This window comes from Spermophilus citellus, assembly GCF_964194105.1.
Source record: "Spermophilus citellus genome assembly, chromosome: 6".
NCBI lineage: Eukaryota > Metazoa > Chordata > Mammalia > Rodentia > Sciuridae > Spermophilus > Spermophilus citellus.
Genome location: NC_138187.1, coordinates 70323445 through 70338306, shown reverse-complemented (window position 1 = coordinate 70338306; position 14862 = coordinate 70323445). Strand labels below are relative to the sequence as shown.

At 39.2% G+C, this 14862-nt stretch overlaps 1 protein-coding gene across 20 annotated transcripts in view; it reads right to left on the bottom strand.

The window, feature by feature from the left end:
- Positions 1-7420, bottom strand: part of CREM (cAMP responsive element modulator) — a 77767-nt gene extending 70347 nt beyond the window's left edge. For all 20 annotated transcript variants that reach the window (XM_081296871.1, XM_081296883.1, XM_081296865.1 and 17 more), the window contains exon 1: positions 7284-7420. The gene's annotated coding sequence lies outside the window, so the exon portion shown is untranslated. The remainder of the gene's footprint in view (positions 1-7283) is intronic.
- Positions 7421-14862: the final 7442 nt, after the last annotated feature.

The following is a 14862-nucleotide window of genomic DNA, read 5'->3' as shown; positions in this document are numbered from 1 at the left end:
TATATTACGCTAACATTTTACATGGAAACATCTTAAAAGTTGTATGACCAAGAGGGCAAGGATCATTTATTTATTAAACAGTGACCAGTACCCATTATATACCAGGCTCTTATGTTAAGCACTGGGAAACAGTGGGACATATTGCTCAAGACGCTGCAATCTAAAAAGGGAAACAGACTTGTAAACAAAGATAATATCACCTGAGCAATAATGATCACAGCACCATGTAACAGAGAAATAACTACTAATCTCTGCATTTCTCTTGAAATTATTTTTAGTTTTATACAAAATACATTCTTTTAGTTCAAAAATTTAGAACACAGAGAAAGGTACTCAGTGAAGCCCAGAAACAGCTACCCACTTTCTCTTCCCAGAGGCAACAAGCATTGAAGAAAGCACCATCTTCCTGCAACCCCAGCCACAGAGTGTCAAGAGGAAAATAATTGGCCTCATATTAGAATAACAATGAGATAAAATTGACTCTGACTCTGGATTGCCAGAGAAATATTTCATTTTAACTACTAAGAAGTCATTAAAGGTTGACTACTTACTGGTCTAAAAGGATGCTTTCTAATCCCCATCTTCCTTTAACATCTCTACAGAATTTCCTCATCCCTGAATTTTTTTCTTATTTTTGCTACATTTTTAGTTCTGAGGATTAAATCAGGGCCTTATTCCTACTAGGAAAGCATTCTGAGATTCTTAGTTAGGTCCCCATTTTTTTTTTTTTTTTTTTTTTTTTTTTTTTTTGAGATAGGGTCTCTAAATTGCCCAGGCTGACCTTGAACTTGGTTGCATTCTACTGGCTCAGCTTCCAACACACCTGGGATTACAGGCGTGCGCTACCATGTCCAGTTTTCCTCTAATTTTTTATGACATCATTTTCATTTTTTCTTCCAAATTACTTAACCCTTCATTCTGTCTTCTTTGGCCCACTCTTTCAATACAGGTTGGTATTCCCCAGGCTTCCAGGCACAAAAATCTCCTCCAGGCACTCTCCCTGGAACACTTTATCTTCTTTTAAGTAACTCTCAAATTTCACCTCAAGCTTCTACATTTCTCCTAAGCTCTAACCCCACAAGAATCTGCCTATCAGATGTCTCTTAAAGGTCTGCTCATATATCTTCAAAACCAAAATGTTCAAAACTAAACTAAGCCTCCCTCTTCCTGTAACTCTCCTCTTACAGTATTCTTATCTCAGTGACTGATACCACCATTAGCCAGCCCCCCTCTCTGAGTCCTAACCTCCATTCATGACCCATTTCCCTTGTGCCCAATTCCTGAGGTGGTAATGTGGTCTAATGGTAACAGTATAGTAGTAGAGCACTGGCATTAAGAGGTTGGTCTCGGTGTGAACTTGAGTTCTATCATTTACTAGATATGTAACTTTGGACAATTATTTAACATTTCTGCATTCCTTCCTGTCAGATTATGTTGTGAGGAGGAAGCACAATAATGAATGTAAAATGTCTAGTTGTGGGAATACAGGCTTAGAACATGTTTATTCAGCCCTAATAACTCTACCTCTTAAATATCTTTTGATTCTTCTCTATCCTCTCCAGTCTCACTGCCACTGCTTTAGTTTTGACCGATTTCTTGATTTTTTTGATGATTAAAGTAATAACAGCCTCCCATATAAATATATACAGTCTCTCCCTACAATTACTTCACCTCACTCAAAACCTCCTCTCAAGCTCTTGTAATCCACTCCACTTGACCACAATACTCCATTTGAAACGCAAACCCAAACATGTTATTTTGTCACTTAAAATTCTCCAACAGTTCCCTTTGATTTAAGAATAAATATCCAAAAAGTTCTTAATATTCTCATCTGAGACACTTGGGTAGAGACTTTATATAATACAGTTTGTTGTAAAAACATTCAGATTTTAAGGCACCTTGTTGCTTTGTATCACCTATTTCCCAAGTTCAAAATCACTTTGTATGGATTTGTAAAGCAGGGGTCCCAGTTTATTTGATTATAATCTAAGCATACACTGAAAAACTAAACTGCTTCTTATACTAGTGATCTCATTTCAAATCTGGTTTTAATATATTAGAACACATTTTTATTGGATAGACAGAATTGAATCCAGCATCCTATGCCCCAACCCTACAACTGGTTAAGAGCTAAAATATCCTAATATGTTCTCATGATGGATTTATAAAATATAAAAATATACTAGTTAGCTTAAAACATGCCCTTTGAATTTATTAACATGCTTCAGGATAGTCTGATTATTTTTTTGACACAGGATCCCCACTTAATGTTGCCTAAATTGCCCAGGCTGGCTCCAACTAGTGGTTCTCTTTCCTCAGCCTCCAATTAGCTGAGGCACACACCACAATCCCCAATCTGAGGTTTTAATTTAGGAGGTGCTGGGGAGGGCTAAGTTGCTTAGGGCCTCACTTAATTGTTGAGGCTGGCTTTGAACTCCTGCTTCCTGAGCCACTGAAGTTTTACTTTTTAAGCAGATGTTTACATTCTGATGTACTATCCTTTATTAATACCAATTTTCTTTTCTCTCCCTGCCTTGCCCTTTTTTTTTTTTTTTTTTTTTTGGAGGGACTAGGGATTGAACCAAGGGTCTCACACATACTAGGCAAGAGCTCTCCCACAAAACTACATCCCTAGCCCCTCTACCAATTTTCTACACAAATATATCAAAAATCCTACCTTCCAAGGGACTTTTGAGCTTTATCTTTTAGAGCAGACAGATTAGCTTATTACAGACAAATAATGTATATATTAGGTGAGAAAAATGAGTTGAAATTATTTTGTCTGGGTATGGATTTTTGAGCTGCATTTGGTGGAAGACAACTATCATACTGATAAAAACTTCCTACCTGTATTAGGTTTGATTACAAAAAATAACATTTGGCATTCACCTTACTTTTCCCCAGGATATTGATTTTTTTCACCTTCTGGCATAACAGTTTCATTTTATTGTTAACCATCAACCTTTAACATATGGCTCTCTATGCAAATTATACTTAAAATATGCCAGAGAAAAGGTATTATCAAAATTATACTTAGTAGAGTTTGACTATATACTGTACTATGGCATTAATATAATGAAACTTTCTGAAAAAATAAGGTAAACATAAGAAAATCTGGGACAATCTTACTATAATATGAACCCTTATAATCAGTTTCCACCTCACCACTCTCTGTATAACCAATGGTCCTTCATTCCTTTTATAAAATTTGGTCTAGTTAATTCCTACTGCAGTTCTTCTGTAGTGTGCCAAGTACTTCTGTTCCTACCAAGTTGTGTTTATCACCAAACCTGAATATACTAGCCATACTTGTTGCAATTTTGGAATCGTTTAAAGAGATGAACAATTTAAAAAGAGAACTGTTCCTGTGAAAGCTAAGTTGAATGCTTTGCAAATGGTATCAAAGGCAAAAAAAAATTAATACAGTTTTTGGACTAGATATTACAGTTGTAAATAACTACAGTATTACAAAAATGAAGAGTTCTTTATGAGACACTTGTAAAAACAATCTAAATTCTTGTTCCACTTTGAAAAATCCCAAAAATGGGACCTGCAAAGTAAGCACTACTGAGATGTTATTTTCAAGAAAGTTAAAAAAAAAATTTTTTTAAATGATGGAAAAAATCCAAAACAATGCAATTAGCACAGCCAAAAGAAAAAGGGAAACTGTGGAATAAAAGGCAGTGCACCTTTTAACAGAAGTTGGAAGAAAAAGAGAACAGAGAAAAGCACAATCTGTTTCTTTAGTTCTGAGACAAAGTAAGCTTTTAGTTCTTCAAGTAGATCTGCACAGGTTAACTATAATTTAAGTAGCAACAGCAAGTAAGGATTGAAAGATAAGGGAAAAACATGAAGCCCACGTTGTCAAGCCAATTAAAAAGTTGGAAGGTGAGACTAGATTGAAGAGAGCAGTAATTATATTATAAACAGCCATATATCTGAAATTAACAGGGACGAACCTATGGTTATCATGAATTTTGGACAAGTGAAATGAATACAGGAAAAATGAAACAGGAGTAAACAGAAAATGATACCACTTTTGAAGTGTTGTACTCTTTGTGAAAGTAAGTTACAGTAACTTTAAAATAATAATCTGTACACTTACATGTCAAAATAGGAGTAGCCAGGAAAAATACTCATAAAATTCCAAACATCTGTAAATAGTATCTTTAATATTTAAAACATGAATTGAGCATAATCAGGAGGCTTTCTAATATAGATTCAAAACTACTCCAGTCTAATTGCTTGAGATAGATACCTGGGGTGTTTTTGTCTTGTTGTTTTTGCAGTAGTGAGGACTGAACTAAAGCAAGTGCTCTACCACTGACCTACATCCCCTACATCCTTATTTTTTAAGACAGGGTCTTGTTAAATTGCCCAAGGTGACCTCAAATTTGAAATTCTCCTACCTCAAACTCCTACATATCACGAATTATAAACGTGTGTGCCACCACACCCAGCTGAGATACCTGTTTTTTGAGAAATCTTAACTTTCATTAAAATTACCAAAACTTCCCTTTTTCCAATTAATTACCCACGTGCTGCCTACTTTTGGCTATTTTAATGAATAGCAAAATCAGCTACTGAGCAGGAAATGAAAAAATGAAGTTCAAGTGTAATCAAGGCCCATCTCCACCCTTCAACTTAATCTCCCCCACAGTGCTAGGAATTTATCCCATCCTAACACCTGCTGGGCAAGTGCTTTACCACTGAGCTACATCCTCAGCCTCCCCATCCCCATTTCCACCCTTCAAGTACCCCAGACCACCACCTCCAATTCAAGAAAGAAAACCAAAATTTAAAATTCCAAGGGAGAGTTACTTGACCAAAGTCACTGTTAAGGTTTTTCTTTTCAATAGCATGCTTCTTGATACATTGATAAGTACATTTCAAGACACTCATCTACACAATGAGTGCAAAGGCACTGACTATTAATTAGTAAATCCAGGAAAGTAGATAAAACACTTAAATTACCTAAAGTTCAGAGAAAAGAATTTCAGCATTTCAACTCACCTAGATTGGTCCTATCTGGAACAAAACTGGTTTCTTTCTAAGTGAAGAAACAAAACTACTAGTCCAGTGGCAACTGGGGAAGTACAGGAAGATTGCAACTTCCAGGCCAGCCTAGGCAACTCAGTGAGAATCTGTCTAAAATTTTTAAAAACTTAAAAAGGGTTGGGATGTAGCTCAATGGTAGAGTGGCCCTGGGTTCAATCCTTAGTGTGGGGGAGCAACGATGAGAGGGGAGAATCAATGGTTCTAAAACTGATCTAAAAAAATAAAGTCTCTGGCTGGGGTTGTGGATCAGTGGTACAGTACTTGCCTAGTAAGTGTGAGGCACTGGGTTCCATTCTCAGGACCACATAAAAATAACTAAATAAAATAAAGGTACTATGTCCATCTACAACTAAAAAAAAAAAAAAAAAAAATTTAAATAATAAAATAAAGTCTGAATTTTAAGCTGTTAAGTGTTTCTGTTGTTCAGGTTTATTTTAAGAAGTCATTACAAAAGGAACAGAATATTTAAAAGCTTTTTAGTAGGCTACCTACTTCAACAGTACCCCTGGCCCAATACTTGTAAAGAATATCAAATTGGGGGAAATAGGATCAGAAACATTTATACTAATAAAGATTCAATCAGGATTCCTTATGTACATTAATAATCTAAAACTCTCCCCTCATTTTCATGAAAGACTTATTGAAAAACAAAATTTAATATTTTAATCATGCAGTGACTTGCCTCAGTAGGAAACTAGAATACACGATGTCTGAGGTTTGTTAAAATTCATCAGTAGAGGCAAATTTCATTAACTTTCTGGGACAATGCAAAAACAAAAAGACTAAAAAGTTCCTCTGAGTTTATACAGTCAATAAAAATTTATTCATACTCTTACAAAAATATGTACACAAAACATCACTGTAATTACAACTTGACACTACCAAATAATTTCATGCAAACCACCAAGTCACTGGAAAAAATTTGTTACATTGGTCTATTTACAAATTCATCAAAATTGTTTAATTATCATTACTTAATATGACAATGCATTATGTTTACTCATCCAGGACTAAAATAATGTATACCTTTTCCAAAGTAATGCTTGGATCAATAAGTAGTTCCTTTAAACATCAGTTTCAATACTCAGCATTTATTTGCCAAAACATTTTTTGACATTTGCGATCCTTTGGGGAAAACAGTATTTCAAAGATTTAAAGACTATCAGTAACTTAGGGAAACAAGCGTGTTGTCCAAAAAGAGAATCAAGACTAGAAGAAAAATGTGGTACCCAAGGGAAAAAATAGAGAACATGAATTATAGATGTAATCTAATACAATATTCACACTGGACTTATCACTATGCATCTAAGTTTTTGTTTCAATGGAAAATGGTTTGCACTCCTACCCTTCCCGCAGTTAAAGGAAGAAACTTTATGAGTTACCTAAGTAAGCTGCATAGTTAAAAGGAGCTCTTTCAGTTTTAGTCAGACTTTCAGGCTGGTCGTGTAATACAACATTTTTTGAAAATCTGATTACACACCAATAGCTGCTCTAGCGAGCGGAGGTGCAGAAAACGTTCAAGTGATTTCAATTCAAACCTAGGTATACGTGTAATCGGCAACAGGGTAAAAACTAATGTAGAAGAATGTGTTATTACCCAGTCAGAGGTTCTGGGAACTAGATGGCCCTAAAAAGGCAAAAATCAAAGGAATAACACCGCGAACCTGTTATCAGCTGTCACTTATTCCGTCTCTGCCCTTATTTGATCTCATCAGCTATAACGTGTCTGGAGGACAAAAATGACTCAACAGCGAGTTCCCCCTAACCCACATTTCAAAAAAATAGGTCGCGTTAATTTATATCTCAACTGCATACACAACTGGGACAAAGGTGCCACCAATCGTCGGCTGTGATAAATAAAACCAACGTCCTTCCTTCTCGCTTCCTTTTTCCTGTCAAAGACAGAAGTGTACTCAGAGGCGTAAGGTTTTTTTTTTTTTTTTTTTTTTTCCGAGTCAGGCTTTTCCAACTTGTAACAAGCTCGGAAGGAGTCGGGAGGGTGCGGAGGCGGGCTGCCCGCACTCGGGGCCGTCGAGGCCGACGGGGAAGCGGGAGGGCCTCTTCGCGGGGCGCGCCGCTGCCACCTACACGGGATCTCGCCGACACGGGGTCCCGCCGCCAGGGTCCCGTCGCCCGGCCCGGCCCGGCCCCGCCCCGCTCCTGCGCCGCCTCCCGCGCCGCGTCGCCGGCTCCTGGTCTCCGGGCCCTGCCGTCGCGCCACTTACCCGCCGCGATGGGGTTTACGTAGCGGACCTCGTCACTGATTACGGACGCGAGGAGGTGGAGACGCCGAGCCCGACCGCCGCTCAAGAGCGGCGCCGCCGCCCAGCAACCCGGCGCCGGCGCCGGCCGCGGCCCCACGTCGCCCCCACGTCAGCTCTGATGCGGCAGCCGCGGCCTCCCAGACGAGTCCGGACCAAAAGTAGCGCAGCAGCGGACGGAACCGCGTCCACGAGCCCCGCCCTCCCCTCCCCCACTCTGCGACCGCCTCCCCGGGGACGCCCCGAGGGGGTAAAAAAAAAAACCTCCAGGCTCGAACTCTGCCCCCTGCTGGCCGTCAGCGGGAGTGCAGCGCTGACAATCCAACAATTAAATGGAACGGGGGCGAAGGAAGCAACGAGTAGGGGGCGGGGCTTCACGGGTGAGAGGAGGAACTGGTCAGGAGGTGGGGCCTGGAGGAGGAGCTAACTTGGGTGGGGCTGGGGGCGGGACTATAGGCCGGAAGCTCCCCTCTCCGCGCGTGCGCCGAAAAGCCAATTAATTGCCAACTAGGAGGACGCTGCGGTTTGGTTTTGAGATCGCTTCCTTCTCAACGGGCCTGCTGTAGCGGCTCCGACCTCTGGAGTGTGGCGGCTCGGTGACGGCGGGAAGCACGTGTTGTGAACCTCTCTGGCCACTCCCCTGACCTAACCATTGACCCGACGGCCCTGGACCGTGTTGTTTGGCGGTCTTGGTTGGCTGCCCTTGTCGCAGCTGCAGCTGCTTCCCGATAACCATGTCTCTGTCAGTGTCGCGGAGAAAGAGCGACAATCCCCACGTAGACACGTGACGGAGGACCTTTTGATAACAAGCACACCAAAAACCCTCTATAAGAGGAAGATTTAATTTTTATCCGACCGGAAATCGTGGGCTTTCGGATCAGAGAACCGGTCTCTGGAATGTAAAGGTGTCACCTGTTGTAAACTAGCAGCCGTTTAAACATTCTTGGACATGCTAAGTCGTCCTAAGGTGGAGTAGAGCGTCAAAAAGACAGGACTCTGTCTTTAAACATAAGTGTCTTTACATTCTGGGGAAAATAAAAGTCAAAACCGTTAACTAAAACCTAACCTTCAAGAATGTGTTACTCTGGAAACCTTTAGCAGAGACACAACTTGTAAAGTTGCTGAGGAAAAAGAAGTATTTAATCAGATGGGGCAAATAGAGAAGGGATGTTTTGTGAAATACAGTGAGAAAATTCTAAAACACCTGCTTTTACCCAACTCAGTCTTCTTCAGTTGTAATGCATGCTAGCAGAGATCAGAGGATCCCATTTTCAAAGAGGAAAAATTCTGAAGTTTCTCCTTCCAATGTAATAGACATTGCCTGTCTCCATTTTTTAGATTAATTTCTTAATGATGAACGTAGTTAGAAATTATTAAAAGTCCGTTTTGTGTGTGTAGTTAGATAGGGCTTCCTCAGAATATTTATCCATAAGTAATCAATACAGGGCTGGGGATGTGGCTCAAGCGCTCGCCTGGCATGCGTAGGGCCCGGGTTGGATCCTCAGCACCACATACAAACAAAGATGTTGTGTCCCCCGAGAACTAAAAAATAACTATTAAAAAAAAATTCTCTCTCTCTCCTCTCTCACTCTCTCTTTTAAAAAAAAGTAATCAATACATTTCATTTTAGCTGAGAAACAGGGGTTCATTAAGCTGGAAAGAGAAAACAAGATTACCAACCCCTGAAAAATCACACCCTTCACTATGGTTAAGATTCACCATGTACACTGTGGCCTGCAATCCCAGCAATTCTGGAAGCTGAGGCAGGAGGATTGCAAATTGGAGGTCAATCTCAGCAATTTAGGGAGACTCAGCAACTTAGCAAGTCCCTATCTCAAAATTTAAAAAAAGGACTTGCAGATGTGGCTTAGTGATGAAGCACTCCTAGTTCAATCCTCAGTACCAAAAACAACAACCAAAAGAAAAGAAAAGAAAAGTTTGACTATGTGCTAGATGAATAGTTTTAGTTACCAGAGATTTAGGGGAAATTTTTACATTTTCCAAAAATGTTGTGTATCTACTTGTTTTTCCCTAAATTTCGTTGACAAAAGATATGTTCTTTGTATAGTTAGACCTCATTAGACAAAGGATTTAAAATAAGAATGGTAACTCAGCAATGTAGTAAGGAGGGTGAGGCAGAAGGATTCCAAGTTTAAAGTCAGCCTTAATAATTTAGTGGGACCTAAACAACTTACTGAAACCCTGTCTCAACATTTTAAAAAGGGGTTGGGAATGTGACTCAGTGTTGAAACGTCCTTGGGTTCAATCTCTGGTAGAAGAAAGAAAGAAAGAAAGAAAGAAAGAGAGAGAGAGAGAGAGAGAGAGAGAGAGAGAGAGAGAGGGGAGGGAGGGAGGGAGGGAGGGAAAGGGAGAAAGAAATGTCATAATGAATCCTGCGAAACAGGATAAAATAGTGTGGAAGCCATTGTTGAGGGTTTTCAGGGAAAAGATAGGAGATAGCAAGAAAGATAAGGTAGTTTTCTATTGCTGCTATAATGAACTACCAAAAACTTAAATGACACAAATTATTTCATGGTTCTGTGGGTCCAAAATTGGATATGAATCTAATGAAAGTCTAAATTAAAATCAAAGGATTGGCTCTAGGGACAAGATTTTTTTTTCCTGTTTTCTGGAGGCCACCCAAATTCCTTAACTCAAGACCCCATTCCTTCACCTTCAAAGCCAGCTGATATGTCTTTCTCTTGCTCCCATCTCTTTGATTATCTTTCTTGTCTCCTTTTACTTATAAGAACTCTTGTGATGACATTGGACCCACACTGATAATCCAGGAAAATCTTCCCATCAGCTGATTTGCAACCTTAATTCCATCTACAATCTTAATTTCTCTTTGCAACTATAGTCAAAATACTCACAGGTCTCACGGATTAGGACATGGACATTTTTGCCATGTGTGCACATGTTGGGGGTTTGGGCCAGGGATCATTATTCTGCCTGCCAGCAGTGAAGAATTCCAAAAGGAACTTGAACTACTGAGACAAATCCCTGCTTCTTTTTTTTTTTTTTTTTTAAGAGAGAGAGAGAATTTTAATATTTGTTTTTTAGTTTTCGGCAGTCACAACATCTTTGTTTGTAAGTGGTGCTGAGGATCGAACCTGGGCTGCAGGTATGCCAGGCAAGCACGCTACCGCTTGAGCCACATCCCCGCCCCAAATCCCTGCAAATAATTCAAGTGTTGATTAGAAATGCCCATGACTAAGAAAGTAAAGTCAGTAACCTATTTTTCAGTGTCATATTCATACCTACTATGAAGATTATAATAAATTTTAAAATGCAATATCAGGGATAAAGAAGAGCAGATGGTTGTAAGAGTAGTTTCATTTTATGCAAATTGCCAATGTAGTGTTTCATAAGTGGCACTAAGGATAATCTAGTCTAAACCCAAGCTATACCTTTATTGAAATTGTAATTTTCTTGGATCACTTCAAGAAGAATTATATCCAGAACAATTTTATCTGTCACTGAATAGGAGTTCACATCAGACCAAAAAAATCAAAACAAAGGAAATCTCTTAACTTCAAAATATTTACTATATTTCTTTACTGCCAGTATTGCAACTCATACATATATACGTATATGTACATACATATATACTTATGTTTACATATGTATTCTTAATCATGAATCTCAGAATGCCCAGATTACCACAGGCAACAAAAGCAAAAATAAACAAATGGTTTAACATGAAAATAAAAGTCTTCTGCAAAGCAAAGGGAAAAATTGAGACAGCCCACAGAATGGGGAACATATTTGCAAACTATAATTCTGATAAAAGGTTATAACAAAATATATACGGAATTCAACTCAACAGCAAGAAAAAAATTTAAAAATGGCCAAAGGACCTGAACAAGACATTTCTCAGAAGAAGACATACCAATGTCTAGTAGGTATATGAAAAATGCTCAACATAAGTAATCATCAGAGAAGGGTTTTTGTTTTTTTTTTTGGTACTAGGGATTAAACCCATGGGGGATCAGTCACTGATCCACATCCGCAGTCCTTTTTATGTCTTTATTTAGAGACAGGGTCTTGCTAAATTGCTAAGGCTGGCTTTGAACTCGCAATCCTCCTGCCTCAGCCTCCTGAGCTGTTGGGATTACACGTGTATGCCATATGCCTGGCTAGTACAACTTTTATGGAAAACAGTATGGAGGTTCATTCAAAAATTAAAGGTTGGGCTGGAGTTGTATGTAGCTCAGTGTGGAGTACTTACCTACTATGTGTGAGGGACTGTGTTCTATCCTCAGTACCACATAAAAATAAATAAAGATATTGTGTCCATCTATGACTAAATAATTAAATAAAAACAAATAAAGGTAGAATTATCATATAATTAAGTAATCCCATTTCTGAATATACATATATGGGAGTTGAAATCAATGTGTCCAAGGAATATCTGCCCCTCTTAGCACCATTTGCAATAGCCAAGACATAGAATCCATCTAGGGGTCCATCAAGACACAAATGGATAAAGAAAAGGTGGTATGTAAGTATGTGCGCACACATACATAATGGAATACTATTCAGCTGCAAAAAGAAGGAAATCCTGTCATTTGCCACAACATCTCTGAATCTAGAGGACAATATCCTAGGTTAAATAAGCCAAAAACAGAAAGACAAATGTCTCAGGATCTCACTTATATATGGAATCCCATAAGTTGAACTCATAGAAATACCATTGAATAATTGGTCAGATCAGGCGGGCAGGCAGCGACCAGAGGAGGCAGATTTAAAAGAGCCGCTGAACAGGCTTTATTGAGATATCACTCCCGGGCGGAACTCGATTAGACCCACAGAGGGGACAGGGGAAGGGTCTGTGGAAAAACCGCGTGGAAGCTCGACCGGACTGAACTTTTATGGGGCTTACAGCAGGAAGGGAAGGGCTTGGGCTAGGAAAAGGTGTTCTTAGAGTCCCTTGCCCCCTTGGAGTTAGGGGAGTTGGCTACTCCAGGATTGGCCAGGGGGGTCCTGCTGATTGACAGGTGTTAGTCAGGAGATCTGGCTGATTGACAGGCATTTCCCCTGGCATCTGATAGATGTTCTTTTCCGATGCCGGCTGCTTTGTTCTAAGTCGCCACCACCGACCTAACATAATTATTACCAGGTTCTGAGGATGGGGAGTAGGGAATTGGGAGTTGTTGATCAAAAGACACAAAGTTTCAGATAGACAAGAACATTTTTTGAAACTATGGCACAGCCCCATAGTCAATAATAGTCTATCAGATATTTCCAAAGCCACTGAGAATGACTCAGCGCAATGACACATCCCTGTAAACCCAGTGACTCAGGAGGCTGAAGCAGAAGGATCACAAGTTCAAGACAAGTCTCAGCAATTTAATGAGATCCTGTCTCAAAAAATAAGCTGGGCACAGTGGTGCACGCCTATAATATCAGTGGCTGAAGAGGCTGAGGCAGAAGATGAAAGCCAGCCTCAGCAATTTAGGAAGGCCCTAAGCAACCATAGCAAGACCCTGTCTCTAAGTAAAGTTCAAAAATGGGCTGGGAATGTGGCTCAGTGGATAAGTGCCTTGGTTCAACCTCCGGTACAAAATATAAACAAAATAATATATATGTACAAAATAAAAAATAGGACTGAGATATAGTTCAGTAGGGTTCAATCCCCAGGATCAAAAACAAACAAAAGACAAAAAACAGAGAATTAATTTAAAATGTCTTACCAGAAAAAATGATCGATAGATAAGGGCTGGGAATGCTGCCTGCCAGTATGCTTGAGGCCCTGGGTTTGATCCCAGACCCCACAAGTAAAAACAAGAACAAGAACAACAACAACAAAACATACATAGGTAAGTGAGGTGATAAAAATGTTAATTGTCTTAATTTAATTATGCCACATTATATACATACAACAAAACATCACTTCATATTCAATGAATATATGCAATTATGATTTTTCATCAAAAATAATAAAATTTAAAGGAAAAAACAAGAAAGTACAGAGAAATGCAGTTTCACATGTCTTTTCCTTTTTTTTTTTTTTTTCTTGTATTAGAATGTTAATATTGGAGGGCTAGGGTTATGGCTCAGAGGAAAAGCGGTTGCCTAGCATGCAAGAGGCACTGGGCTCGATCCTCAGCACCACATGAAAATAAAATAAAGATATGTGTCCACTTTTAACTAAAAAATAAATATTTTTTTTAAAAAAAAGAATGTTAATATTGGAATATCACATTGCTTGTGTGGTAATGTCCAGAAATGTTGTTTTGGAAGGTAAAATAATCAAATAATCCTGTGCCTGCCTGATCATAGCCTTTGTTATCCCCTTGTGGTGACCTTTAACAGTTTAAAATTGTGTGGTCTGAATGTAGGTTTGTTAGCTCTGGTCAAGTTTCATATCCTATTTAGGGAGGCATAGACTTTTTTTTTTTTTTTTTTTTTGTACCAGAGATTGAACCCAGAGATGTTTAATCACTGATCCATATCCCCAGCTCCTTTTATTTTTTATTTTGAGACAGGGTCTCCCTCAGTTGCTTAGGGTCTCACTAAGTTGCTGAGGCTGGCTTTGAACATGAGATTCTCCTGCCTCAGTGTCCAGAGCTACTGGAATTACAGGTGTGGCCCACGATCCCTTCTTGGAGGCATAGACTTTTTTTTTAACATTTTTTTTTTAAAGAGAGAGTGAGAGAGGAGAGAGAAAGAGAGAGAGAGAGAGAGAGAGAGAGAGAGAGAGAGAGAGAGAGAATTTTTAATATTTATTTTTTAGTTTTCGGCGGACACAACATCTTTGTTGGTATGTGGCGCTGAGGATCAAACCCCGGCCGCACGCATGCCAGGCGAGCGCGCTACCGCTTGAGCCACATCCTCAGCCCTAGACTTTTAAAAATGGAAAAAATAATGCTCTTTTAAAAATTTTGTTCTAATTAGTTATACATGACAGTAGAATGCATTTTGACACATCATACATAAATGGAGTATAGCTTCTCATTCTTCTGGTTGTACATGATGTAGTTACACAGGTTGTAAATTATATATGCACAAAGGGTAATAATGTCAATTTATTCTACTATCCATCATACCCCCATACTCCTCCCTTCCCTTTACTCCTTCTGTGTTATCCAAAATACCTTTGTTCTCTAGTCTCCCCCCATTGTGAATTAGCATTCCCATATCAGAGAAAACTTTCAACCTTTGGTTCTTTGGGATTGTTTTATTTCACTTAGCATGATATTCTCCAGTTCCACCCATTTACCAGCAAAAGCCACAGTTCCATTCTTATTTAAGGCTGAGTAATACTCTATTGTGTATATATACTACTATTTCTTTATCCATTCATCTATTGAAGAGCATCTATGTTGGTTCTGTAGCTTAGCTATTTTGAATTGAGTTGCTATAAACACTGATGTGACTGTTTCACTGTAGTATGCTAATTTTAAGTCCTTTGGATATAAACCAAGGAGTGGGATAGCTGGGTCAAATGGTTTCCATTCCAAGTTTTCTGAGGAATCTCCATACTGCTTTCAGAGTGGTTGCACCAATTTGCAGTCCTACCAGCAATGTATGAGTGTGC